This window comes from Platichthys flesus, chromosome 16, assembly GCF_949316205.1.
Source record: "Platichthys flesus chromosome 16, fPlaFle2.1, whole genome shotgun sequence".
NCBI lineage: Eukaryota > Metazoa > Chordata > Actinopteri > Pleuronectiformes > Pleuronectidae > Platichthys > Platichthys flesus.
Window position 1 is genome coordinate 20,309,172 of NC_084960.1, and position 25,271 is coordinate 20,334,442.

At 42.6% G+C, this 25,271-nt stretch overlaps 12 non-coding genes across 12 annotated transcripts; all 12 read right to left on the bottom strand.

Moving 5' to 3' along the window:
* Positions 1-2,142: 2,142 nt before the first annotated feature.
* trnas-gcu (transfer RNA serine (anticodon GCU)) lies at positions 2,143-2,224 on the bottom strand. Its single transcript has one exon. It is a non-coding gene; the product is annotated as a tRNA-Ser (tRNA).
* Positions 2,225-3,648: 1,424 nt separating this feature from the next.
* trnas-gcu (transfer RNA serine (anticodon GCU)) lies at positions 3,649-3,730 on the bottom strand. The gene has a single exon. It is a non-coding gene; the product is annotated as a tRNA-Ser (tRNA).
* Positions 3,731-5,156: 1,426 nt separating this feature from the next.
* trnas-gcu (transfer RNA serine (anticodon GCU)) lies at positions 5,157-5,238 on the bottom strand. Its single transcript has one exon. It is a non-coding gene; the product is annotated as a tRNA-Ser (tRNA).
* Positions 5,239-6,664: 1,426 nt separating this feature from the next.
* On the bottom strand, positions 6,665-6,746 carry trnas-gcu (transfer RNA serine (anticodon GCU)). The gene has a single exon. It is a non-coding gene; the product is annotated as a tRNA-Ser (tRNA).
* A 2,924-nt stretch (positions 6,747-9,670) lies between these two features.
* On the bottom strand, positions 9,671-9,752 carry trnas-gcu (transfer RNA serine (anticodon GCU)). Its single transcript has one exon. It is a non-coding gene; the product is annotated as a tRNA-Ser (tRNA).
* Positions 9,753-12,686: 2,934 nt separating this feature from the next.
* trnas-gcu (transfer RNA serine (anticodon GCU)) lies at positions 12,687-12,768 on the bottom strand. Its single transcript has one exon. It is a non-coding gene; the product is annotated as a tRNA-Ser (tRNA).
* Positions 12,769-14,195: 1,427 nt separating this feature from the next.
* On the bottom strand, positions 14,196-14,277 carry trnas-gcu (transfer RNA serine (anticodon GCU)). The gene has a single exon. It is a non-coding gene; the product is annotated as a tRNA-Ser (tRNA).
* Positions 14,278-15,698: 1,421 nt separating this feature from the next.
* trnas-gcu (transfer RNA serine (anticodon GCU)) lies at positions 15,699-15,780 on the bottom strand. Its single transcript has one exon. It is a non-coding gene; the product is annotated as a tRNA-Ser (tRNA).
* Positions 15,781-18,708: 2,928 nt separating this feature from the next.
* On the bottom strand, positions 18,709-18,790 carry trnas-gcu (transfer RNA serine (anticodon GCU)). The gene has a single exon. It is a non-coding gene; the product is annotated as a tRNA-Ser (tRNA).
* Positions 18,791-20,216: 1,426 nt separating this feature from the next.
* On the bottom strand, positions 20,217-20,298 carry trnas-gcu (transfer RNA serine (anticodon GCU)). The gene has a single exon. It is a non-coding gene; the product is annotated as a tRNA-Ser (tRNA).
* Positions 20,299-23,223: 2,925 nt separating this feature from the next.
* On the bottom strand, positions 23,224-23,305 carry trnas-gcu (transfer RNA serine (anticodon GCU)). Its single transcript has one exon. It is a non-coding gene; the product is annotated as a tRNA-Ser (tRNA).
* Positions 23,306-24,731: 1,426 nt separating this feature from the next.
* On the bottom strand, positions 24,732-24,813 carry trnas-gcu (transfer RNA serine (anticodon GCU)). Its single transcript has one exon. It is a non-coding gene; the product is annotated as a tRNA-Ser (tRNA).
* Positions 24,814-25,271: the final 458 nt, after the last annotated feature.

Genomic DNA, 25,271 nt, shown 5'->3' on the forward strand with positions numbered 1-25,271 from the left:
CAACCTCTTCAGCGTGTATGTTGTTCTGTCCTGGACTGGATCACATTGCCTAGACAAATGAATGAAGTCTCTCATCACAGGCCCTCAGGGGAGACTGGACAAGTAAGTCATTTACAGAGAGCTCTGCGGATGGGGAATTAGCTCAAATGGTAGAGCGCTCGCTTAGCATGCGAGAAGTAGTGGGATCGATGCCCACATTCTCCAGGAAATTTGTAATATCTTGATTTTAGTCTGGTTGGGAAAGTTCTGTAATTCAGTTTGATATAGTCCCCTTCTAAAACAAGATGGGTTTCCTTGTTTTTATGCCATGGACTGATATTATACAGAAAAATGCAGTTCCATCCTTCCAGCATGGTTCAGAGAGTTATAGAGCCAGCGCCAAGTAGGAAGGACATTTTTCTTGAGAGCACATGGTGGCGTATCACCATACTTAGACACTAACTAAATGCTCATATTTTCCCCAATAATATGTTTCTAATCTGTCATTTCAAGTTGGTGAGAGATTCAGAGCACCTGGTTAGCGTTTTTGTCAGTACACGTGACAATATACAGCATTTGAGATAATAATCTCAAGCAGCAGAGTAAGCTGATTCAGTCAATTAGAGTAGAACTTTGTGTCTTGTAAACTTCACTGCGACAAGGATGGGATTCGAACCCACGCGTGCAGAGCACAATGGATTAGCAGTCCATCGCCTTGACCACTCGGCAACCTCATCCTATTCAGAGGTAAATTTATCTCCTAAAATTGAAACTTTTCCTGCTCTTAAGAGACATGTTACAATGGTGACAAGTGGCTGTGGACACAAGAAGAAGAAGAAAACTATTGCTGAAAAAACTGGATTTTAACCCATGCGTGCAGACCACAGTTGGTTATCATTTCTTTACTGGAGAACAATTTAGGGGACTACAGGACTCTAATTTATGTTTTCTGGTATTGTACCTGCGTACATAGGCAACTGGCCTTGCTTGTGTTTTTTTGAAGATGTTACACTGGTCGTCCAAGAGGCTTCTTTAGTTCTAAAAGACTTGTGGGAGGTTTCAGGTATGAAATCTCTCTAGGATCTTCACCTATACTCAGAGCTGGTGTTTAAACTTGCAGGTTGTTTAACCCCCCACCAAATGGTATTGTGTGGAGCTCCTTGGGTCAAGGTGTGTATAGCATTTCGCTATGGTGTGAGTCATTAGGGTTACACGCAATGTCAAGATATGCAAAGGGCCAGAGAGTGGAAATACCTGTAGCCTCCCACTAATAAGTTAAAACTGAAAGAGGATCTGGAAAGAGAAGTGACAGGTTTTCAAGAAACCACAGCAAGCCTATGCACACGTGTTTGCAGCCGATAAGTTTCATCTTAAGGTCAAAGACAATGGATGTCACTCACAAAGGGGAATGAAGGTTTCAATAGTGTAGAATGTGGGCATCGATCCCACTACCTCTCACATGCAAAGCGAGTGCTCTACCATTTGAGATAATCCCCCTGTGTAAGAATAGCTTCTGTGGCAAATCATGGCAACCTCTTCAGCGTGTATGTTGTTCTGTCCTGGACTGGATAACATTGCCTAGACAAATGAATGAAGTCTCTCATCACAGGCCCTCAGGGGAGACTGGACAAGTAAGTCATTTACAGAGAGCTCTGCGGATGGGGAATTAGCTCAAATGGTAGAGCGCTCGCTTAGCATGCGAGAAGTAGTGGGATCGATGCCCACATTCTCCAGGAAATTTGTAATATCTTGATTTTAGTCTGATTGGGAAAGTTCTGTAATTCAGTTTGATATAGTCCCCTTCTAAAACAAGATGGGTTTCCTTGTTTTTATGCCATGGACTGATATTATACAGAAAAATGCAGTTCCATCCTTGCAGCATGGTTCAGAGAGTTATAGAGCCAGCGCCAAGTAGGAAGGACATTTTTCTTGAGAGCACATGGTGGCGTATCACCATACTTAGACACTAACTAAATGCTCATATTTTCCCCAATAATATGTTTCTAATCTGTCATTTCAAGTTGGTGAGAGATTCAGAGCACCTGGTTAGCGTTTTTGTCAGTACACGTGACAATATACAGCATTTGAGATAATAATCTCAAGCAGCAGAGTAAGCTGATTCAGTCAATTAGAGTAGAACTTTGTGTCTTGTAAACTTCACTGCGACAAGGATGGGATTCGAACCCACGCGTGCAGAGCACAATGGATTAGCAGTCCATCGCCTTGACCACTCGGCCACCTCGTCTTATTCAGAGGTAAATTTATCTCCTAAAATTGAAACTTTTCCTGCTCTTAAGAGACATGTTACAATGGTGACAAGTGGCTGTGGACACAAGAAGAAGAAGAAAACTATTGCTGAAAAAACTGGATTTTAACCCATGCGTGCAGACCACAGTTGGTTATCATTTCTTTACTGGAGAACAATTTAGGGGACTACAGGACTCTAATTTATGTTTTCTGGTATTGTACCTGCGTACATAGGCAACTGGCCTTGCTTGTGTTTTTTTGAAGATGTTACACTGGTCGTCCAAGAGGCTTCTTTAGTTCTAAAAGACTTGTGGGAGGTTTCAGGTATGAAATCTCTCTAGGATCTTCACCTATACTCAGAGCTGGTGTTTAAACTTGCAGGTTGTTTAACCCCCCACCAAATGGTATTGTGTGGAGCTCCTTGGGTCAAGGTGTGTATAGCATTTCGCTATGGTGTGAGTCATTAGGGTTACACGCAATGTCAAGATATGCAAAGGGCCAGAGAGTGGAAATACCTGTAGCCTCCCACTAATAAGTTAAAACTGAAAGAGGATCTGGAAAGAGAAGTGACAGGTTTTCAAGAAACCACAGCAAGCCTATGCACACGTGTTTGCAGCCGATAAGTTTCATCTTAAGGTCAAAGACAATGGATGTCACTCACAAAGGGGAATGAAGGGTTCAATAGTGTAGAATGTGGGCATCGATCCCACTACCTCTCACATGCAAAGCGAGTGCTCTACCATTTGAGATAATCCCCCTGTGTAAGAATAGCTTCTGTGGCAAATCATGGCAACCTCTTCAGCGTGTATGTTGTTCTGTCCTGGACTGGATCACATTGCCTAGACAAATGAATGAAGTCTCTGATCACAGGCCCTCATTGGAGACTGGACAAGTAAGTCATTTACAGAGAGCGCTGCGGATGGGGAATTAGCTCAAATGGTAGAGCGCTCGCTTAGCATGCGAGAAGTAGTGGGATCGATGCCCACATTCTCCAGGAAATTTGTAATATCTTGATTTTAGTCTGATTGGGAAAGTTCTGTAATTCAGTTTGATATAGTCCCCTTCTAAAACAAGATGGGTTTCCTTGTTTTTATGCCATGGACTGATATTATACAGAAAAATGCAGTTCCATCCTTGCAGCATGGTTCAGAGAGTTATAGAGCCAGCGCCAAGTAGGAAGGACATTTTTCTTGAGAGCACATGGTGGCGTATCACCATACTTAGACACTAACTAAATGCTCATATTTTCCCCAATAATATGTTTCTAATCTGTCATTTCAAGTTGGTGAGAGATTCAGAGCACCTGGTTAGCGTTTTTGTCAGTACACGTGACAATATACAGCATTTGAGATAATAATCTCAAGCAGCAGATAGCTGATTCAGTCAATTAGAGTAGAACTTTGTGTCTTGTAAACTTCACTGCGACAAGGATGGGATTCGAACCCACGCGTGCAGAGCACAATGGATTAGCAGTCCATCGCCTTGACCACTCGGCCACCTCGTCTTATTCAGAGGTAAATTTATCTCCTAAAATTGAAACTTTTCCTGCTCTTAAGAGACATGTTACAATGGTGACAAGTGGCTGTGGACACAAGAAGAAGAAGAAAACTATTGCTGAAAAAACTGGATTTTAACCCATGCGTGCAGACCACAGTTGGTTATCATTTCTTTACTGGAGAACAATTTAGGGGACTACAGGACTCTAATTTATGTTTTCTGGTATTGTACCTGCGTACATAGGCAACTGGCCTTGCTTGTGTTTTTTTGAAGATGTTACACTGGTCGTCCAAGAGGCTTCTTTAGTTCTAAAAGACTTGTGGGAGGTTTCAGGTATGAAATCTCTCTAGGATCTTCACCTATACTCAGAGCTGGTGTTTAAACTTGCAGGTTGTTTAACCCCCCACCAAATGGTATTGTGTGGAGCTCCTTGGGTCAAGGTGTGTATAGCATTTCGCTATGGTGTGAGTCATTAGGGTTACACGCAATGTCAAGATATGCAAAGGGCCAGAGAGTGGAAATACCTGTAGCCTCCCACTAATAAGTTAAAACTGAAAGAGGATCTGGAAAGAGAAGTGACAGGTTTTCAAGAAACCACAGCAAGCCTATGCACACGTGTTTGCAGCCGATAAGTTTCATCTTAAGGTCAAAGACAATGGATGTCACTCACAAAGGGGAATGAAGGGTTCAATAGTGTAGAATGTGGGCATCGATCCCACTACCTCTCACATGCAAAGCGAGTGCTCTACCATTTGAGATAATCCCCCTGTGTAAGAATAGCTTCTGTGGCAAATCATGGCAACCTCTTCAGCGTGTATGTTGTTCTGTCCTGGACTGGATCACATTGCCTAGACAAATGAATGAAGTCTCTGATCACAGGCCCTCAGGGGAGACTGGACAAGTAAGTCATTTACAGAGAGCGCTGCGGATGGGGAATTAGCTCAAATGGTAGAGCGCTCGCTTAGCATGCGAGAAGTAGTGGGATCGATGCCCACATTCTCCAGGAAATTTGTAATATCTTGATTTTAGTCTGATTGGGAAAGTTCTGTAATTCAGTTTGATATAGTCCCCTTCTAAAACAAGATGGGTTTCCTTGTTTTTATGCCATGGACTGATATTATACAGAAAAATGCAGTTCCATCCTTGCAGCATGGTTCAGAGAGTTATAGAGCCAGCGCCAAGTAGGAAGGACATTTTTCTTGAGAGCACATGGTGGCGTATCACCATACTTAGACACTAACTAAATGCTCATATTTTCCCCAATAATATGTTTCTAATCTGTCATTTCAAGTTGGTGAGAGATTCAGAGCACCTGGTTAGCGTTTTTGTCAGTACACGTGACAATATACAGCATTTGAGATAATAATCTCAAGCAGCAGAGTAAGCTGATTCAGTCAATTAGAGTAGAACTTTGTGTCTTGTAAACTTCACTGCGACAAGGATGGGATTCGAACCCACGCGTGCAGAGCACAATGGATTAGCAGTCCATCGCCTTGACCACTCGGCCACCTCGTCTTATTCAGAGGTAAATTTATCTCCTAAAATTGAAACTTTTCCTGCTCTTAAGAGACATGTTACAATGGTGACAAGTGGCTGTGGACACAAGAAGAAGAAGAAAACTATTGCTGAAAAAACTGGATTTTAACCCATGCGTGCAGACCACAGTTGGTTATCATTTCTTTACTGGAGAACAATTTAGGGGACTACAGGACTCTAATTTATGTTTTCTGGTATTGTACCTGCGTACATAGGCAACTGGCCTTGCTTGTGTTTTTTTGAAGATGTTACACTGGTCGTCCAAGAGGCTTCTTTAGTTCTAAAAGACTTGTGGGAGGTTTCAGGTATGAAATCTCTCTAGGATCTTCACCTATACTCAGAGCTGGTGTTTAAACTTGCAGGTTGTTTAACCCCCCACCAAATGGTATTGTGTGGAGCTCCTTGGGTCAAGGTGTGTATAGCATTTCGCTATGGTGTGAGTCATTAGGGTTACACGCAATGTCAAGATATGCAAAGGGCCAGAGAGTGGAAATACCTGTAGCCTCCCACTAATAAGTTAAAACTGAAAGAGGATCTGGAAAGAGAAGTGAAAGGTTTTCAAGAAACCACAGCAAGCCTATGCACACGTGTTTGCAGCCGATAAGTTTCATCTTAAGGTCAAAGACAATGGATGTCACTCACAAAGGGGAATGAAGGGTTCAATAGTGTAGAATGTGGGCATCGATCCCACTACCTCTCACATGCAAAGCGAGTGCTCTACCATTTGAGATAATCCCCCTGTGTAAGAATAGCTTCTGTGGCAAATCATGGCAACCTCTTCAGCGTGTATGTTGTTCTGTCCTGGACTGGATCACATTGCCTAGACAAATGAATGAAGTCTCTGATCACAGGCCCTCAGGGGAGACTGGACAAGTAAGTCATTTACAGAGAGCGCTGCGGATGGGGAATTAGCTCAAATGGTAGAGCGCTCGCTTAGCATGCGAGAAGTAGTGGGATCGATGCCCACATTCTCCAGGAAATTTGTAATATCTTGATTTTAGTCTGATTGGGAAAGTTCTGTAATTCAGTTTGATATAGTCCCCTTCTAAAACAAGATGGGTTTCCTTGTTTTTATGCCATGGACTGATATTATACAGAAAAATGCAGTTCCATCCTTCCAGCATGGTTCAGAGAGTTATAGAGCCAGCGCCAAGTAGGAAGGACATTTTTCTTGAGAGCACATGGTTGCGTATCACCATACTTAAACACTAACTAAATGCTCATATTTTCCCCAATAATATGTTTCTAATCTGTCATTTCAAGTTGGTGAGAGATTCAGAGCACCTGGTTAGCGTTTTTGTCAGTACACGTGACAATATACAGCATTTGAGATAATAATCTCAAGCAGCAGAGTAAGCTGATTCAGTCAATTAGAGTAGAACTTTGTGTCTTGTAAACTTCACTGCGACAAGGATGGGATTCGAACCCACGCGTGCAGAGCACAATGGATTAGCAGTCCATCGCCTTGACCACTCGGCCACCTCGTCCTATTCAGAGGTAAATTTATCTCCTAAAATTGAAACTTTTCCTGCTCTTAAGAGACATGTTACAATGGTGACAAGTGGCTGTGGACACAAGAAGAAGAAGAAAACTATTGCTGAAAAAACTGGATTTTAACCCATGCGTGCAGACCACAGTTGGTTATCATTTCTTTACTGGAGAACAATTTAGGGGACTACAGGACTCTAATTTATGTTTTCTGGTATTGTACCTGCGTACATAGGCAACTGGCCTTGCTTGTGTTTTTTTGAAGATGTTACACTGGTCGTCCAAGAGGCTTCTTTAGTTCTAAAAGACTTGTGGGAGGTCAGGTATGAAATCTCTCTAGGATCTTCACCTATACTCAGAGTTGGTGTTTAAACTTGCAGGTCGTTTAACCCCCCACCAAATGGTATTGTGTGGAGCTCCTTGGGTCAATGTGTGTATAGCATTTCGCTATGGTGTGAGTCATTAGGGTTACACGCAATGTCAAGATATGCAAAGGGCCAGAGAGTGGAAATACCTGTAGCCTCCCACTAATAAGTTAAAACTGAAAGAGGATCTGGAAAGAGAAGTGACAGGTTTTCAAGAAACCACAGCAAGCCTATGCACACGTGTTTGCATCCGATAAGTTTCATCTTAAGGTCGAAGACAATGGATTGTCACTCACAAAGGGGAATTAAGGGTTCAATAGTGGAGAATGTGGGCATCGATCCCACTACCTCTCACATGCAAAGCGAGTGCTCTACCATTTGAGCTAATCCCCCTGTGTAAGAATAGTTTCTGTGGCAAATCATGGCAACCTCTTCAGCGTGTATGTTGTTCTGTCCTGGACTGGATCACATTGCCTAGACAAAGGAATGAAGTCTCTGATCACAGGCCCTCAGGGGAGACTGGACAAGTAAGTCATTTACAGAGAGCTTTGCAGATGGGGAATTAGCTCAAATGGTAGAGCGCTTGCTTAGCATGCGAGAAGTAGTGGGATCGATGCCCACATTCTCCAGGAAATTTGTAATATCTTGATTTTAGGCTGGTTGGGAAAGTTCTGTAATTCAGCTTGATATAGTCCCCTTCTAAAACAAGATGGGTTTCCTTGTTTTTATGCCATGGACTGATATTATACAGAAAAATGCAGTTCCAACCTTCCAGCATGGTTCAGAGAGTTATAGGGCCACCGCCAAGTAGGAAGGACATTTTTCTTGAGAGCACATGGTGGCGTATCACCATACTTAGACACTAACTAAATGCTCATATTTTCCCCAATAATATGTTTCTAATCTGTCATTTCAAGTTGGTGAGAGATTCAGAGCACCTGGTTAGCGTTTTTGTCAGTACACGTGACGAGAATACAGAATTTGAGACAATAATCTCATGCAGCAGAGTAAGCTGATTCAGTCAATCAGAGTAGAACTTCGTGTCTTGTAAACTTCACTGCGACGAGGATGGGATTCGAACCCACGCGTGCAGAGCACAATGGATTAGCAGGCCATCGCCTTGACCACTCGGCCACCTCGTCCTATTCAAATGTATCTCCTAAAATTCAAACTTTTCATGCTCTTAAGAGACATGTTACAATGGTGACAAGTGGCTGTGGACACAAGAAGAAGAAGAAAACTATTGCTGAAAAAACTGGATTTTAACCCATGCGTGCAGACCACAGTTGGTTATCATTTCTTTACTGGAGAACAATTTAGGGGACTACATGACTCTAACTTATGTTTTCTGGTATTGTACCTGCATACATAGGCAACTGGCCTTGCTTGTGTTTTTTTGAAGATGTTACACTGGTCGTCCAAGAGGCTTCTTTAGTTCTAAAAGACTTGTGGGAGGTTTCAGGTATGACATCTCTCTAGGATCTTCACCTATACTCAGAGTTGGTGTTTAAACTTGCAGGTCGTTTAACCCCCCACCAAATGGTATTGTGTGGAGCTCCTTGGGTCAAGGTGTGTATAGCATTTCGCTATGGTGTGAGTCATCAGGGTTACACGCAATGTCAAGATATGCAAAGGGCCAGAGAGTGGAAATACCTGTAGCCTCCCACTAAAAAGTTAAAACAGAAAGAGGATCTGGAAAGAGAAGTGACAGGTTTTCAAGAAACAACAGCAAGCCTATTCACACGTGGCTGCAGCCGATAAGTTTCATCTTAAGGTCGAAGACAATGGATGTCACTCACAAAGGGGAATGGTTCAATAGTGGAGAATGTGGGCATCGATCCCACTACCTCTCACATGCAAAGGGAGCACTCTACCATTTGAGCTAATACCCCTGTGTAAGATTATCTTCTGTGGCAAATCATGGCAACCTCTTCAGCGTGTATGTTGTTCTGTCCTGGACTGGATCACATTGCCTAGACAAATGAATTAAGTCTCTGATCACAGGCCCTCAGGGGAGACTGGACAAGTAAGTAATTTACAGAGAGCGCTGCGGATGGGGAATTAGCTCAAATGGTAGAGCGCTCGCTTAGCATGCGAGAAGTAGTGGGCTCGATGCCCACATTCTCCAGGAAATTTGTAATATCTTCATTTTAGTCTGGTTGGGAAAGTTCTGTAATTCAGTTTGATATAGTCCCCTTCTAAAACAAGATGGGTTTCCTTGTTTTTATGCCATGGACTGATATTATACAGAAAAATGCAGTTCCATCCTTCCAGCATGGTTCAGAGAGTTATAGAGCCAGCGCCAAGTAGGAAGGACATTTTTCTTGAGAGCACATGGTGGCGTATCACCATACTTAGACACTAACTAAATGCTCATATTTTCCCCAATAATATGTTTCTAATCTGTCATTTCAAGTTGGTGAGAGATTCAGAGCACCTGGTTAGCGTTTTTGTCAGTACACGTGACAATATACAGCATTTGAGATAATAATCTCAAGCAGCAGAGTAAGCTGATTCAGTCAATTAGAGTAGAACTTTGTGTCTTGTAAACTTCACTGCGACAAGGATGGGATTCGAACCCACGCGTGCAGAGAACAATGGATTAGCAGTCCATCGCCTTGACCACTCGGCCACCTCGTCCTATTCAGAGGTAAATTTATCTCCTAAAATTGAAACTTTTCCTGCTCTTAAGAGACATGTTACAATGGTGACAAGTGGCTGTGGACACAAGAAGAAGAAGAAAACTATTGCTGAAAAAACTGGATTTTAACCCATGCGTGCAGACCACAGTTGGTTATCATTTCTTTACTGGAGAACAATTTAGGGGACTACAGGACTCTAATTTATGTTTTCTGGTATTGTACCTGCGTACATAGGCAACTGGCCTTGCTTGTGTTTTTTTGAAGATGTTACACTGGTCGTCCAAGAGGCTTCTTTAGTTCTAAAAGACTTGTGGGAGGTTTCAGGTATGAAATCTCTCTAGGATCTTCACCTATACTCAGAGCTGGTGTTTAAACTTGCAGGTTGTTTAACCCCCCACTAAATGGTATTGTGTGGAGCTCCTTGGGTCAAGGTGTGTATAGCATTTCGCTATGGTGTGAGTCATTAGGGTTACACGCAATGTCAAGATATGCAAAGGGCCAGAGAGTGGAAATACCTGTAGCCTCCCACTAATAAGTTAAAACTGAAAGAGGATCTGGAAAGAGAAGTGACAGGTTTTCAAGAAACCACAGCAAGCCTATGCACACGTGTTTGCAGCCGATAAGTTTCATCTTAAGGTCAAAGACAATGGATGTCACTCACAAAGGGGAATGAAGGGTTCAATAGTGTAGAATGTGGGCATCGATCCCACTACCTCTCACATGCAAAGCGAGTGCTCTACCATTTGAGATAATCCCCCTGTGTAAGAATAGCTTCTGTGGCAAATCATGGCAACCTCTTCAGCGTGTATGTTGTTCTGTCCTGGACTGGATCACATTGCCTAGACAAATGAATGAAGTCTCTCATCACAGGCCCTCAGGGGAGACTGGACAAGTAAGTCATTTACAGAGAGCTTTGCGGATGGGGAATTAGCTCAAATGGTAGAGCGCTCGCTTAGCATGCGAGAAGTAGTGGGATCGATGCCCACATTCTCCAGGAAATTTGTAATATCTTGATTTTAGTCTGATTGGGAAAGTTCTGTAATTCAGTTTGATATAGTCCCCTTCTAAAACAAGATGGGTTTCCTTGTTTTTATGCCATGGACTGATATTATACAGAAAAATGCAGTTCCATCCTTGCAGCATGGTTCAGAGAGTTATAGAGCCAGCGCCAAGTAGGAAGGACATTTTTCTTGAGAGCACATGGTGGCGTATCACCATACTTAGACACTAACTAAATGCTCATATTTTCCCCAATAATATGTTTCTAATCTGTCATTTCAAGTTGGTGAGAGATTCAGAGCACCTGGTTAGCGTTTTTGTCAGTACACGTGACAATATACAGCATTTGAGATAATAATCTCAAGCAGCAGAGTAAGCTGATTCAGTCAATTAGAGTAGAACTTTGTGTCTTGTAAACTTCACTGCGACAAGGATGGGATTCGAACCCACGCGTGCAGAGCATAATGGATTAGCAGTCCATCGCCTTGACCACTCGGCCACCTCGTCTTATTCAGAGGTAAATTTATTTCCTAAAATTGAAACTTTTCCTGCTCTTAAGAGACATCTTACAATGGTGACAAGTGGCTGTGGACACAAGAAGAAGAAGAAAACTATTGCTGAAAAAACTGGATTTTAACCCATGCGTGCAGACCACAGTTGGTTATCATTTCTTTACTGGAGAACAATTTAGGGGACTACAGGACTCTAATTTATGTTTTCTGGTATTGTACCTGCGTACATAGGCAACTGGCCTTGCTTGTGTTTTTTTGAAGATGTTACACTGGTCGTCCAAGAGGCTTCTTTAGTTCTAAAAGACTTGTGGGAGGTTTCAGGTATGAAATCTCTCTAGGATCTTCACCTATACTCAGAGCTGGTGTTTAAACTTGCATGTTGTTTAACCCCCCACCAAATGGTATTGTGTGGAGCTCCTTGGGTCAAGGTGTGTATAGCATTTCGCTATGGTGTGAGTCATTAGGGTTACACGCAATGTCAAGATATGCAAAGGGCCAGAGAGTGGAAATACCTGTAGCCTCCCACTAATAAGTTAAAACTGAAAGAGGATCTGGAAAGAGAAGTGACAGGTTTTCAAGAAACCACAGCAAGCCTATGCACACGTGTTTGCAGCCGATAAGTTTCATCTTAAGGTCAAAGACAATGGATGTCACTCACAAAGGGGAATGAAGGGTTCAATAGTGTAGAATGTGGGCATCGATCCCACTACCTCTCACATGCAAAGCGAGTGCTCTACCATTTGAGATAATCCCCCTGTGTAAGAATAGCTTCTGTGGCAAATCATGGCAACCTCTTCAGCGTGTATGTTGTTCTGTCCTGGACTGGATCACATTGCCTAGACAAATGAATGAAGTCTCTCATCACAGGCCCTCAGGGGAGACTGGACAAGTAAGTCATTTACAGAGAGCTCTGCGGATGGGGAATTAGCTCAAATGGTAGAGCGCTCGCTTAGCATGCGAGAAGTAGTGGGATCGATGCCCACATTCTCCAGGAAATTTGTAATATCTTGATTTTAGTCTGGTTGGGAAAGTTCTGTAATTCAGTTTGATATAGTCCCCTTCTAAAACAAGATGGGTTTCCTTGTTTTTATGCCATGGACTGATATTATACAGAAAAATGCAGTTCCATCCTTCCAGCATGGTTCAGAGAGTTATAGAGCCAGCGCCAAGTAGGAAGGACATTTTTCTTGAGAGCACATGGTGGCGTATCACCATACTTAGACACTAACTAAATGCTCATATTTTCCCCAATAATATGTTTCTAATCTGTCATTTCAAGTTGGTGAGAGATTCAGAGCACCTGGTTAGCGTTTTTGTCAGTACACGTGACAATATACAGCATTTGAGATAATAATCTCAAGCAGCAGAGCAAGCTGATTCAGTCAATTAGAGTAGAACTTTGTGTCTTGTAAACTTCACTGCGACAAGGATGGGATTCGAACCCACGCGTGCAGAGCACAATGGATTAGCAGTCCATCGCCTTGACCACTCGGCCACCTCGTCCTATTCAGAGGTAAATTTATCTCCTAAAATTAAAACTTTTCCTGCTCTTAAGAGACATGTTACAATGGTGACAAGTGGCTGTGGACACAAGAAGAAGAAGAAAACTATTGCTGAAAAAACTGGATTTTAACCCATGCGTGCAGACCACAGTTGGTTATCATTTCTTTACTGGAGAACAATTTAGGGGACTACAGGACTCTAATTTATGTTTTCTGGTATTGTACCTGCGTATATAGGCAACTGGCCTTGCTTGTGTTTTTTTGAAGATGTTACACTGGTCGTCCAAGAGGCTTCTTTAGTTCTAAAAGACTTGTGGGAGGTTTCAGGTATGAAATCTCTCTAGGATCTTCACCTATACTCAGAGCTGGTGTTTAAACTTGCATGTTGTTTAACCCCCCACCAAATGGTATTGTGTGGAGCTCCTTGGGTCAAGGTGTGTATAGCATTTCGCTATGGTGTGAGTCATTAGGGTTACACGCAATGTCAAGATATGCAAAGGGCCAGAGAGTGGAAATACCTGTAGCCTCCCACTAATAAGTTAAAACTGAAAGAGGATCTGGAAAGAGAAGTGACAGGTTTTCAAGAAACCACAGCAAGCCTATGCACACGTGTTTGCAGCCGATAAGTTTCATCTTAAGGTCAAAGACAATGGATGTCACTCACAAAGGGGAATGAAGGGTTCAATAGTGTAGAATGTGGGCATCGATCCCACTACCTCTCACATGCAAAGCGAGTGCTCTACCATTTGAGATAATCCCCCTGTGTAAGAATAGCTTCTGTGGCAAATCATGGCAACCTCTTCAGCGTGTATGTTGTTCTGTCCTGGACTGGATCACATTGCCTAGACAAATGAATGAAGTCTCTCATCACAGGCCCTCAGGGGAGACTGGACAAGTAAGTCATTTACAGAGAGCTCTGCGGATGGGGAATTAGCTCAAATGGTAGAGCGCTCGCTTAGCATGCGAGAAGTAGTGGGATCGATGCCCACATTCTCCAGGAAATTTGTAATATCTTGATTTTAGTCTGATTGGGAAAGTTCTGTAATTCAGTTTGATATAGTCCCCTTCTAAAACAAGATGGGTTTCCTTGTTTTTATGCCATGGACTGATATTATACAGAAAAATGCAGTTCCATCCTTCCAGCATGGTTCAGAGAGTTATAGAGCCAGCGCCAAGTAGGAAGGACATTTTTCTTGAGAGCACATGGTGGCGTATCACCATACTTAGACACTAACTAAATGCTCATATTTTCCCCAATAATATGTTTCTAATCTGTCATTTCAAGTTGGTGAGAGATTCAGAGCACCTGGTTAGCGTTTTTGTCAGTACACGTGACGAGAATACAGAATTTGAGACAATAATCTCATTTAGCAGAGTAAGCTGATTCAGTCAATTAGAGTAGAACTTTGTGTGTTGTAAACTTCACTGCGACGAGGATGGGATTCGAACCCACGCGTGCAGAGCACAATGGATTAGCAGTCCATCGCCTTGACCACTCGGCCACCTCGTCCTATTCAGAGGTATCTCCTAAAATTGAAACTTTTCCTGCTCTTAAGAGACATGTTACAATGGTGACAAGTGGCTGTGGACACAAGAAGAAGAAGAAAACTATTGCTGAAAAAACTGGATTTCAACCCAAGCGTGCAGACCACAGTTGGTTATCATGTCTTTACTGGAGAACAATTTAGGGGACTACAGGACTCTAACTTATGTTTTCTGGTATTGTACCTGCGTACATAGGCAACTGGCCTTTCTTGTGTTTTTTTGAAGATGTTACACTGGTCGTCCAAGAGGCTTCTTTAGTTCTTAAAGACTTGTGGGAGGTTTCAGGTATGAAATCTCTCTAGGATCTTCACCTATACTCAGAGCTGGTGTTTAAACTTGCAGGTTGTTTAACCCCCCACCAAATGGTATTGTGTGGAGCTCCTTGGGTCAAGGTGTGTATAGCATTTCGCTATGGTGTGAGTCATTAGGGTTACACGCAATGTCAAGATATGCAAAGGGCCAGAGAGTGGAAATACCTGTAGCCTCCCACTAATAAGTTAAAACTGAAAGAGGATCTGGAAAGAGAAGTGACAGGTTTTCAAGAAACCACAGCAAGCCTATGCACACGTGTTTGCAGCCGATAAGTTTCATCTTAAGGTCAAAGACAATGGATGTCACTCACAAAGGGGAATGAAGGGTTCAATAGTGTAGAATGTGGGCATCGATCCCACTACCTCTCACATGCAAAGCGAGTGCTCTACCATTTGAGATAATCCCCCTGTGTAAGAATAGCTTCTGTGGCAAATCATGGCAACCTCTTCAGCGTGTATGTTGTTCTGTCCTGGACTGGATCACATTGCCTAGACAAATGAATGAAGTCTCTCATCACAGGCCCTCAGGGGAGACTGGACAAGTAAGTCATTTACAGAGAGCTCTGCGGATGGGGAATTAGCTCAAATGGTAGAGCGCTCGCTTAGCATGCGAGAAGTAGTGGGATCGATGCCCACATTCTCCAGGAAATTTGTAATATCTTGATTTTAGTCTGATTGGGAAAGTTCTGTAATTCAGTTTGATATAGTCCCCTTCTAAAACAAGATGGGTTTCCTTGTTTTTATGCCATGGACTGATATTATACAGAAAAATGCAGTTCCATCCTTCCAGCATGGTTCAGAGAGTTATAGAGCCAGCGCCAAGTAGGAAGGACATTTTTCTTGAGAGCACATGGTGGCGTATCACCATACTTAGACACTAACTAAATGCTCATATTTTCCCCAATAATATGTTTCTAATCTGTCATTTCAAGTTGGTGAGAGATTCAGAGCACCTGGTTAGCGTTTTTGTCAGTACACGTGACGAGAATACAGAATTTGAGACAATAATCTCATTTAGCAGAGTAAGCTGATTCAGTCAATTAGAGTAGAACTTTGTGTGTTGTAAACTTCACTGCGACGAGGATGGGATTCGAACCCACGCGTGCAGAGCACAATGGATTAGCAGTCCATCGCCTTGACCACTCGGCCACCTCGTCCTATTCAGAGGTATCTCCTAAAATTGAAACTTTTCCTGCTCTTAAGAGACATGTTACAATGGTGACAAGTGGCTGTGGACACAAGAAGAAGAAGAAAACTATTGCTGAAAAAACTGGATTTCAACCCAAGCGTGCAGACCACAGTTGGTTATCATTTCTTTACTGGAGAACAATTTAGGGGACTACAGGACTCTAACTTATGTTTTCTGGTATTGTACCTGCGTACATAGGCAACTGGCCTTTCTTGTGTTTTTTTGAAGATGTTACACTGGTCGTCCAAGAGGCTTCTTTAGTTCTAAAAGACTTGTGGGAGGTTTCAGGTATGAAATCTCTCTAGGATCTTCACCTATACTCAGAGCTGGTGTTTAAACTTGCAGGTTGTTTAACCCCCCACCAAATGGTATTGTGTGGAGCTCCTTGGGTCAAGGTGTGTATAGCATTTCGCTATGGTGTGAGTCATTAGGGTTACACGCAATGTCAAGATATGCAAAGGGCCAGAGAGTGGAAATACCTGTAGCCTCCCACTAATAAGTTAAAACTGAAAGAGGATCTGGAAAGAGAAGTGACAGGTTTTCAAGAAACCACAGCAAGCCTATGCACACGTGTTTGCAGCCGATAAGTTTCATCTTAAGGTCAAAGACAATGGATGTCACTCACAAAGGGGAATGAAGGGTTCAATAGTGTAGAATGTGGGCATCGATCCCACTACCTCTCACATGCAAAGCGAGTGCTCTACCATTTGAGATAATCCCCCTGTGTAAGAATAGCTTCTGTGGCAAATCATGGCAACCTCTTCAGCGTGTATGTTGTTCTGTCCTGGACTGGATCACATTGCCTAGACAAATTAATGAAGTCTCTCATCACAGGCCCTCAGGGGAGACTGGACAAGTAAGTCATTTACAGAGATCTCTGCGGATGGGGAATTAGCTCAAATGGTAGAGCGCTCGCTTAGCATGCGAGAAGTAGTGGGATCGATGCCCACATTCTCCAGGAAATTTGTAATATCTTGATTTTAGTCTGATTGGGAAAGTTCTGTAATTCAGTTTGATATAGTCCCCTTCTAAAACAAGATGGGTTTCCTTGTTTTTATGCCATGGACTGATATTATACAGAAAAATGCAGTTCCATCCTTCCAGCATGGTTCAGAGAGTTATAGAGCCACCGCCAAGTAGGAAGGACATTTTTCTTGAGAGCACATGGTGGCGTATCACCATACTTAGACACTAACTAAATGCTCATATTTTCCCCAATAATATGTTTCTAATCTGTCATTTCAAGTTGGTGAGAGATTCAGAGCACCTGGTTAGCGTTTTTGTCAGTACACGTGACAATATACAGCATTTGAGATAATAATCTCAAGCAGCAGAGCAAGCTGATTCAGTCAATTAGAGTAGAACTTTGTGTCTTGTAAACTTCACTGCGACAAGGATGGGATTCGAACCCACGCTAGCAGAGCACAATGGATTAGCAGTCCATCGCCTTGACCACTCGGCCACCTCGTCCTATTCAGAGGTAAATTTATCTCCTAAAATTGAAACTTTTCCTGCTCTTAAGAGACATGTTACAATGGTGACAAGTGGCTGTGGACACAAGAAGAAGAAGAAAACTATTGCTGAAAAAACTGGATTTTAACCCATGCGTGCAGAGCACAGTTGGTTATCATTTCTTTACTGGAGAACAATTTAGGGGACTACAGGACTCTAATTTATGTTTTCTGGTATTGTACCTGCGTACATAGGCAACTGGCCTTGCTTGTGTTTTTTTGAAGATGTTACACTGGTCGTCCAAGAGGCTTCTTTAGTTCTAAAAGACTTGTGGGAGGTTTCAGGTATGAAATCTCTCTAGGATCTTCACCTATACTCAGAGTTGGTGTTTAAACTTGCAGGTTGTTTAACCCCCCACCAAATGGTATTGTGTGGAGCTCCTTGGGTCAAGGTGTGTATAGCATTTCGCTATGGTGTGAGTCATTAGGGTTACACGCAATGTCAAGATATGCAAAGGGCCAGAGAGTGGAAATACCTGTAGCCTCCCACTAATAAGTTAAAACTGAAAGAGGATCTGGAAAGAGAAGTGACAGGTTTTCAAGAAACCACAGCAAGCCTATGCACACGTGTTTGCAGCCGATAAGTTTCATCTTAAGGTCAAAGACAATGGATGTCACTCACAAAGGGGAATGAAGGGTTCAATAGTGTAGAATGTGGGCATCGATCCCACTACCTCTCACATGCAAAGCGAGTGCTCTACCATTTGAGATAATCCCCCTGTGTAAGAATAGCTTCTGTGGCAAATCATGGCAACCTCTTCAGCGTGTATGTTGTTCTGTCCTGGACTGGATCACATTGCCTAGACAAATGAATGAAGTCTCTCATCACAGGCCCTCAGGGGAGACTGGACATGTAAGTCATTTACAGAGAGCTCTGCGGATGGGGAATTAGCTCAAATGGTAGAGCGCTCGCTTAGCATGCGAGAAGTAGTGGGATCGATGCCCACATTCTCCAGGAAGTTTGTAATATCTTGATTTTAGTCTGATTGGGAAAGTTCTGTAATTCAGTTTGATATAGTCCCCTTCTAAAACAAGATGGGTTTCCTTGTTTTTATGCCATGGACTGATATAATACAGAAAAATGCAGTTCCATCCTTCCAGCATGGTTCAGAGAGTTATAGAGCCAGCGCCAAGTAGGAAGGACATTTTTCTTGAGAGCACATGGTGGCGTATCACCATACTTAGACACTAACTAAATGCTCATATTTTCCCCAATAATATGTTTCTAATCTGTCATTTCAAGTTGGTGAGAGATTCAGAGCACCTGGTTAGCGTTTTTGTCAGTACACGTGACAATATACAGCATTTGAGATAATAATCTCAAGCAGCAGAGTAAGCTGATTCAGTCAATTAGAGTAGAACTTTGTGTCTTGTAAACTTCACTGCGACAAGGATGGGATTCGAACCCACGCGTGCAGAGCACAATGGATTAGCAGTCCATCGCCTTGACCACTCGGCCACCTCGTCCTATTTAGAGGTAAATTTATCTCCTAAAATTCAAACTTTTCCTGCTCTTAAGAGACATGTTACAATGGTGACAAGTGGCTGTGGACACAAGAAGAAGAAGAAAACTATTGCTGAAAAAACTGGATTTTAACCCATGCGTGCAGACCACAGTTGGTTATCATTTCTTTACTGGAGAACAATTTAGGGGACTACAGGACTCTAATTTATGTTTTCTGGTATTGTACCTGCGTACATAGGCAACTGGCCTTGCTTGTGTTTTTTTGAAGATGTTACACTGGTCGTCCAAGAGGCTTCTTTAGTTCTAAAAGACTTGTGGGAGGTTTCAGGTATTAAATCTGTCTAGGATCTTCACCTATACTCAGAGTTGGTGTTTAAACTTGCAGGTCGTTTAACCCCCCACCAAATGGTATTGTGTGGAGCTCCTTGGGTCAAGGTGTGTATAGCATTTCGCTATGGTGTGAGTCATTAGGGTTACACGCAATGTCAAGATATGCAAAGGGCCAGAGAGTGGAAATACCTGTAGCCTCCCACTAATAAGTTAAAACTGAAAGAGGATCTGGAAAGAGAAGTGACAGGTTTTCAAGAAACCACAGCAAGCCTATGCACAAGTGTTTGCAGCCGATAAGTTTCATCTTAAGGTCAAAGACAATGGATGTCACTCACAAAGGGGAATTAATGGTTCAATAGTGGAGAATGTGGGCATCGATCCCACTACCTCTCACATGCAAAGCGAGTGCTCTTCCATTTGAGCTAATCCCCCTGTGTAAGAATAGTTTCTGTGGCAAATCATGGCAACCTCTTCAGCGTGTATGTTGTTCTGTCCTGGACTGGATCACATTGCCTAGACAAATGAATGAAGTCTCTCATCACAGGCCCTCAGGGGAGACTGGACAAATAAGTAATTTACAGAGAGCTCTGCAGATGGGGTATTAGCTCAAATGGTAGAGCGCTCGCTCAGCATGCGAGAAGTAGTGGGATCGATGCCCACATTCTCCAGGAAATTTGTAATATCTTGATTTTAGGCTGGTTGGGAAAGTTCTGTAATTCAGTTTGATATAGTCCCCTTCTAAAACAAGATGGGTTTCCTTGTTTTTATGCCATGGACTGATATTATACAGAAAAATGCAGTTCCATCATTCCAGCATGGTTCAGAGAGTTATAGAGCCACCGCCAAGTAGGAAGGACATTTTTCTTGAAAGCACATGGTGGCGTATCACCATACTTAGACACTAACTAAATGCTCATATTTTCCCCAATAATATGTTTCTAATCTGTCATTTCAAGTTGGTGAGAGATTCAGAGCACCTGGTTAGCGTTTTTGTCAGTACACGTGACAATATACAGAATTTGAGATAATAATCTCAAGCAGCAGAGTAAGCTGATTCAGTCAATAAGTGTAGAACTTCGTGTCTTGTAAACTTCACTGCGACGAGGATGGGATTCGAACCCACGCGTGCAGAGCACAATGGATTAGCAGCCCATCGCCTTGACCACTCGGCCACCTCGTCCTATTCAGACGTATCTCCTAAAATTCAAACTTTTCCTGCTCTTAAGAGACATGTTACAATGGTGACAAGTGGCTGTGGACACAAGAAGAAGAAGAAAACTATTGCTGAAAAAACTGGATTTTAACCCATGCGTGCAGACCACAGTTGGTTATCATTTCTTTACTGGAGAACAATTTAGGGGACTACAGGACTCTAACTTATGTTTTCTGGTATTGTACCTGCATACATAGGCAACTGGCCTTGCTTGTGTTTTTTTGAAGATGTTACACTGGTCGTCCAAGAGGCTTCTTTAGTTCTACAAGACTTGTGGGAGGTTTCAGGTATGACATCTCTCTAGGATCTTCACCTATACTCAGAGTTGGTGTTTAAACTTGCAGGTCGTTTAACCCCCCACCAAATGGTATTGTGTGGAGCTCCTTGGGTCAAGGTGTGTATAGCATTTCGCTATGGTGTGAGTCATCAGGGTTACACGCAATGTCAAGATATGCAAAGGGCCAGAGAGTGGAAATACCTGTAGCCTCCCACTAAAAAGTTAAAACTGAAAGAGGATCTGGAAAGAGAAGTGACAGGTTTTCAAGAAACAACAGCAAGCCTATTCACACGTGGCTGCAGCCGATAAGTTTCATCTTAAGGTCGAAGACAATGGATGTCACTCACAAAGGGGAATGGTTCAATAGTGGAGAATGTGGGCATCGATCCCACTACCTCTCACATGCAAAGGGAGCACTCTACCATTTGAGCTAATACCCCTGTGTAAGATTATCTTCTGTGGCAAATCATGGCAACCTCTTCAGCGTGTATGTTGTTCTGTCCTGGACTGGATCACATTGCCTAGACAAATGAATGAAGTCTCTGATCACAGGCCCTCAGGGGAGACTGGACAAGTAAGTAATTTACAGAGAGCGCTGCGGATGGGGAATTAGCTCAAATGGTAGAGCGCTCGCTTAGCATGGGAGAAGTAGTGGGATCGATGCCCACATTCTCCAGGAAATTTGTAATATCTTGATTTTAGTCTGATTGGGAAAGTTCTGTAATTCAGTTTGATATAGTCCCCTTCTAAAACAAGATGGGTTTCCTTGTTTTTATGCCATGGACTGATATTATACAGAAAAATGCAGTTCCATCCTTCCAGCATGGTTCAGAGAGTTATAGAGCCACCGCCAAGTAGGAAGGACATTTTTCTTGAGAGCACATGGTGGCGTATCACCATACTTAGACACTAACTAAATGCTCATATTTTCCCCAATAATATGTTTCTAATCTGTCATTTCAAGTTGGTGAGAGATTCAGAGCACCTGGTTAGCGTTTTTGTCAGTACACGTGACAATATACAGCATTTGAGATAATAATCTCAAGCAGCAGAGTAAGCTGATTCAGTCAATTAGAGTAGAACTTTGTTTCTTGTAAACTTCACTGCGACAAGGATGGGATTCGAACCCACGCGTGCAGAGCACAATGGATTAGCAGCCCATCGCCTTGACCACTGGGCCACCTCGTCCTATTCAGAGGTAAATTTATCTCCTAAAATTGAAACTTTTCCTGCTCTTAAGAGACATGTTACAATGGTGACAAGTGGCTGTGGACACAAGAAGAAGAAGAAAACTATTGCTGAAAAAACTGGATTTTAACCCATGCGTGCAGACCACAGTTGGTTATCATTTCTTTACTGGAGAACAATTTAGGGGACTACAGGACTCTAACTTATGTTTTCTGGTATTGTACCTGCGTACATAGGCAACTGGCCTTGCTTCTGTTTTTTTGAAGATGTTACACTGGTCGTCCAAGAGGCTTCTTTAGTTCTTAAAGACTTGTGGGAGGTTTCAGGTATGAAATCTCTCTAGGATCTTCACCTATACTCAGAGTTGGTGTTTAAACTTGCAGGTCGTTTAACCCCCCACCAAATGGTATTGTGTGGAGCTCCTTGGGTCAAGGTGTGTATAGCATTTCGCTATGGTGTGAGTCATTAGGGTTACACGCAATGTCAAGATATGCAAAGGGCCAGAGAGTGGAAATACCTGTAGCCTCCCACTAATAAGTTAAAACTGAAAGAGGATCTGGAAAGAGAAGTGACAGGTTTTCAAGAAACCACAGCAAGCCTATGCACACGTGTTTGCAGCCGATAAGTTTCATCTTAAGGTCGAAGACAATGGATGTCACTCACAAAGGGGAATTAAGGGTTCAATAGTGGAGAATGTGGGCATCGATCCCACTACCTCTCACATGCAACGCGAGTGCTCTTCCATTTGAGCTAATCCCCCTGTGTAAGAATAGTTTCTGTGGCAAATCATGGCAACCTCTTCAGCGTGTATGTTGTTCTGTCCTGGACTGGATCACATTGCCTAGACAAATGAATGAAGTCTCTCATCACAGGCCCTCAGGGGAGACTGGACAAATAAGTCATTTACAGAGAGCTCTGCAGATGGGGAATTAGCTCAAATGGTAGAGCGCTCGCTCAGCATGCGAGAAGTAGTGGGATCGATGCCCACATTCTCCAGGAAATTTGTAATATCTTGATTTTAGGCTGGTTGGGAAAGTTCTGTAATTCAGTTTGATATAGTCCCCTTCTAAAACAAGATGGGTTTCCTTGTTTTTATGCCATGGACTGATATTATGCAGAAAAATGCAGTTCCATCCTTCCTGCTTGTTTCAGAGAGTTATAGAGCCACCGCCAAGTAGGAAGGACATTTTTCTTGAGAGCACATGGTGGCGTATCACCATACTTAGACACTAACTAAATGTTCATATTTTCCCCAATAATATGTTTCTAATCTGTCATTTCAAGTTGGTGAGAGATTCAGAGCAGCTGGTTAGGGTTTTTGTCAGTACACGTGACGAGAATACAGCATTTGAGATAATAATCTCAAGCAGCAGAGTAAGCTGATTCAGTCAATTAGAGTAGAACTTTGTGTCTTGTAAACTTCAATGCGACAAGGATGGGATTCGAACCCACGCGTGCAGAGCACAATGGATTAGCAGTCCATCGCCTTGACCACTCGGCCACCTCGTCCTATTCAGAGGTAAATTTATCTCCTAAAATTGAAACTTTTCCTGCTCTTAAGAGACATGTTACAATGGTGACAAGTGGCTGTGGACACAAGAAGAAGAAGAAAACTATTGCTGAAAAAACTGGATTTTAACCCATGCGTGCAGACCACAGTTGGTTATCATTTCTTTACTGGAGAACAATTTAGGGGACTACAGGACTCTAATTTATGTTTTCTGGTATTGTACCTGCGTACATAGGCAACTGGCCTTGCTTGTGTTTTTTTGAAGATGTTACACTGGTCGTCCAAGAGGCTTCTTTAGTTCTAAAAGACTTGTGGGAGGTTTCAGGTATTAAATCTGTCTAGGATCTTCACCTATACTCAGAGTTGGTGTTTAAACTTGCAGGTCGTTTAACCCCCCACCAAATGGTATTGTGTGGAGCTCCTTGGGTCAAGGTGTGTATAGCATTTCGCTATGGTGTGAGTCATTAGGGTTACACGCAATGTCAAGATATGCAAAGGGCCAGAGAGTGGAAATACCTGTAGCCTCCCACTAATAAGTTAAAACTGAAAGAGGATCTGGAAAGAGAAGTGACAGGTTTTCAAGAAACCACAGCAAGCCTATGCACAAGTGTTTGCAGCCGATAAGTTTCATCTTAAGGTCAAAGACAATGGATGTCACTCACAAAGGGGAATTAATGGTTCAATAGTGGAGAATGTGGGCATCGATCCCACTACCTCTCACATGCAAAGCGAGTGCTCTTCCATTTGAGCTAATCCCCCTGTGTAAGAATAGTTTCTGTGGCAAATCATGGCAACCTCTTCAGCGTGTATGTTGTTCTGTCCTGGACTGGATCACATTGCCTAGACAAATGAATGAAGTCTCTCATCACAGGCCCTCAGGGGAGACTGGACAAATAAGTAATTTACAGAGAGCTCTGCAGATGGGGTATTAGCTCAAATGGTAGAGCGCTCGCTCAGCATGCGAGAAGTAGTGGGATCGATGCCCACATTCTCCAGGAAATTTGTAATATCTTGATTTTAGGCTGGTTGGGAAAGTTCTGTAATTCAGTTTGATATAGTCCCCTTCTAAAACAAGATGGGTTTCCTTGTTTTTATGCCATGGACTGATATTATACAGAAAAATGCAGTTCCATCATTCCAGCATGGTTCAGAGAGTTATAGAGCCACCGCCAAGTAGGAAGGACATTTTTCTTGAAAGCACATGGTGGCGTATCACCATACTTAGACACTAACTAAATGCTCATATTTTCCCCAATAATATGTTTCTAATCTGTCATTTCAAGTTGGTGAGAGATTCAGAGCACCTGGTTAGCGTTTTTGTCAGTACACGTGACAATATACAGAATTTGAGATAATAATCTCAAGCAGCAGAGTAAGCTGATTCAGTCAATAAGTGTAGAACTTCGTGTCTTGTAAACTTCACTGCGACGAGGATGGGATTCGAACCCACGCGTGCAGAGCACAATGGATTAGCAGCCCATCGCCTTGACCACTCGGCCACCTCGTCCTATTCAGACGTATCTCCTAAAATTCAAACTTTTCCTGCTCTTAAGAGACATGTTACAATGGTGACAAGTGGCTGTGGACACAAGAAGAAGAAGAAAACTATTGCTGAAAAAACTGGATTTTAACCCATGCGTGCAGACCACAGTTGGTTATCATTTCTTTACTGGAGAACAATTTAGGGGACTACAGGACTCTAACTTATGTTTTCTGGTATTGTACCTGCATACATAGGCAACTGGCCTTGCTTGTGTTTTTTTGAAGATGTTACACTGGTCGTCCAAGAGGCTTCTTTAGTTCTAAAAGACTTGTGGGAGGTTTCAGGTATGACATCTCTCTAGGATCTTCACCTATACTCAGAGTTGGTGTTTAAACTTGCAGGTCGTTTAACCCCCCACCAAATGGTATTGTGTGGAGCTCCTTGGGTCAAGGTGTGTATAGCATTTCGCTATGGTGTGAGTC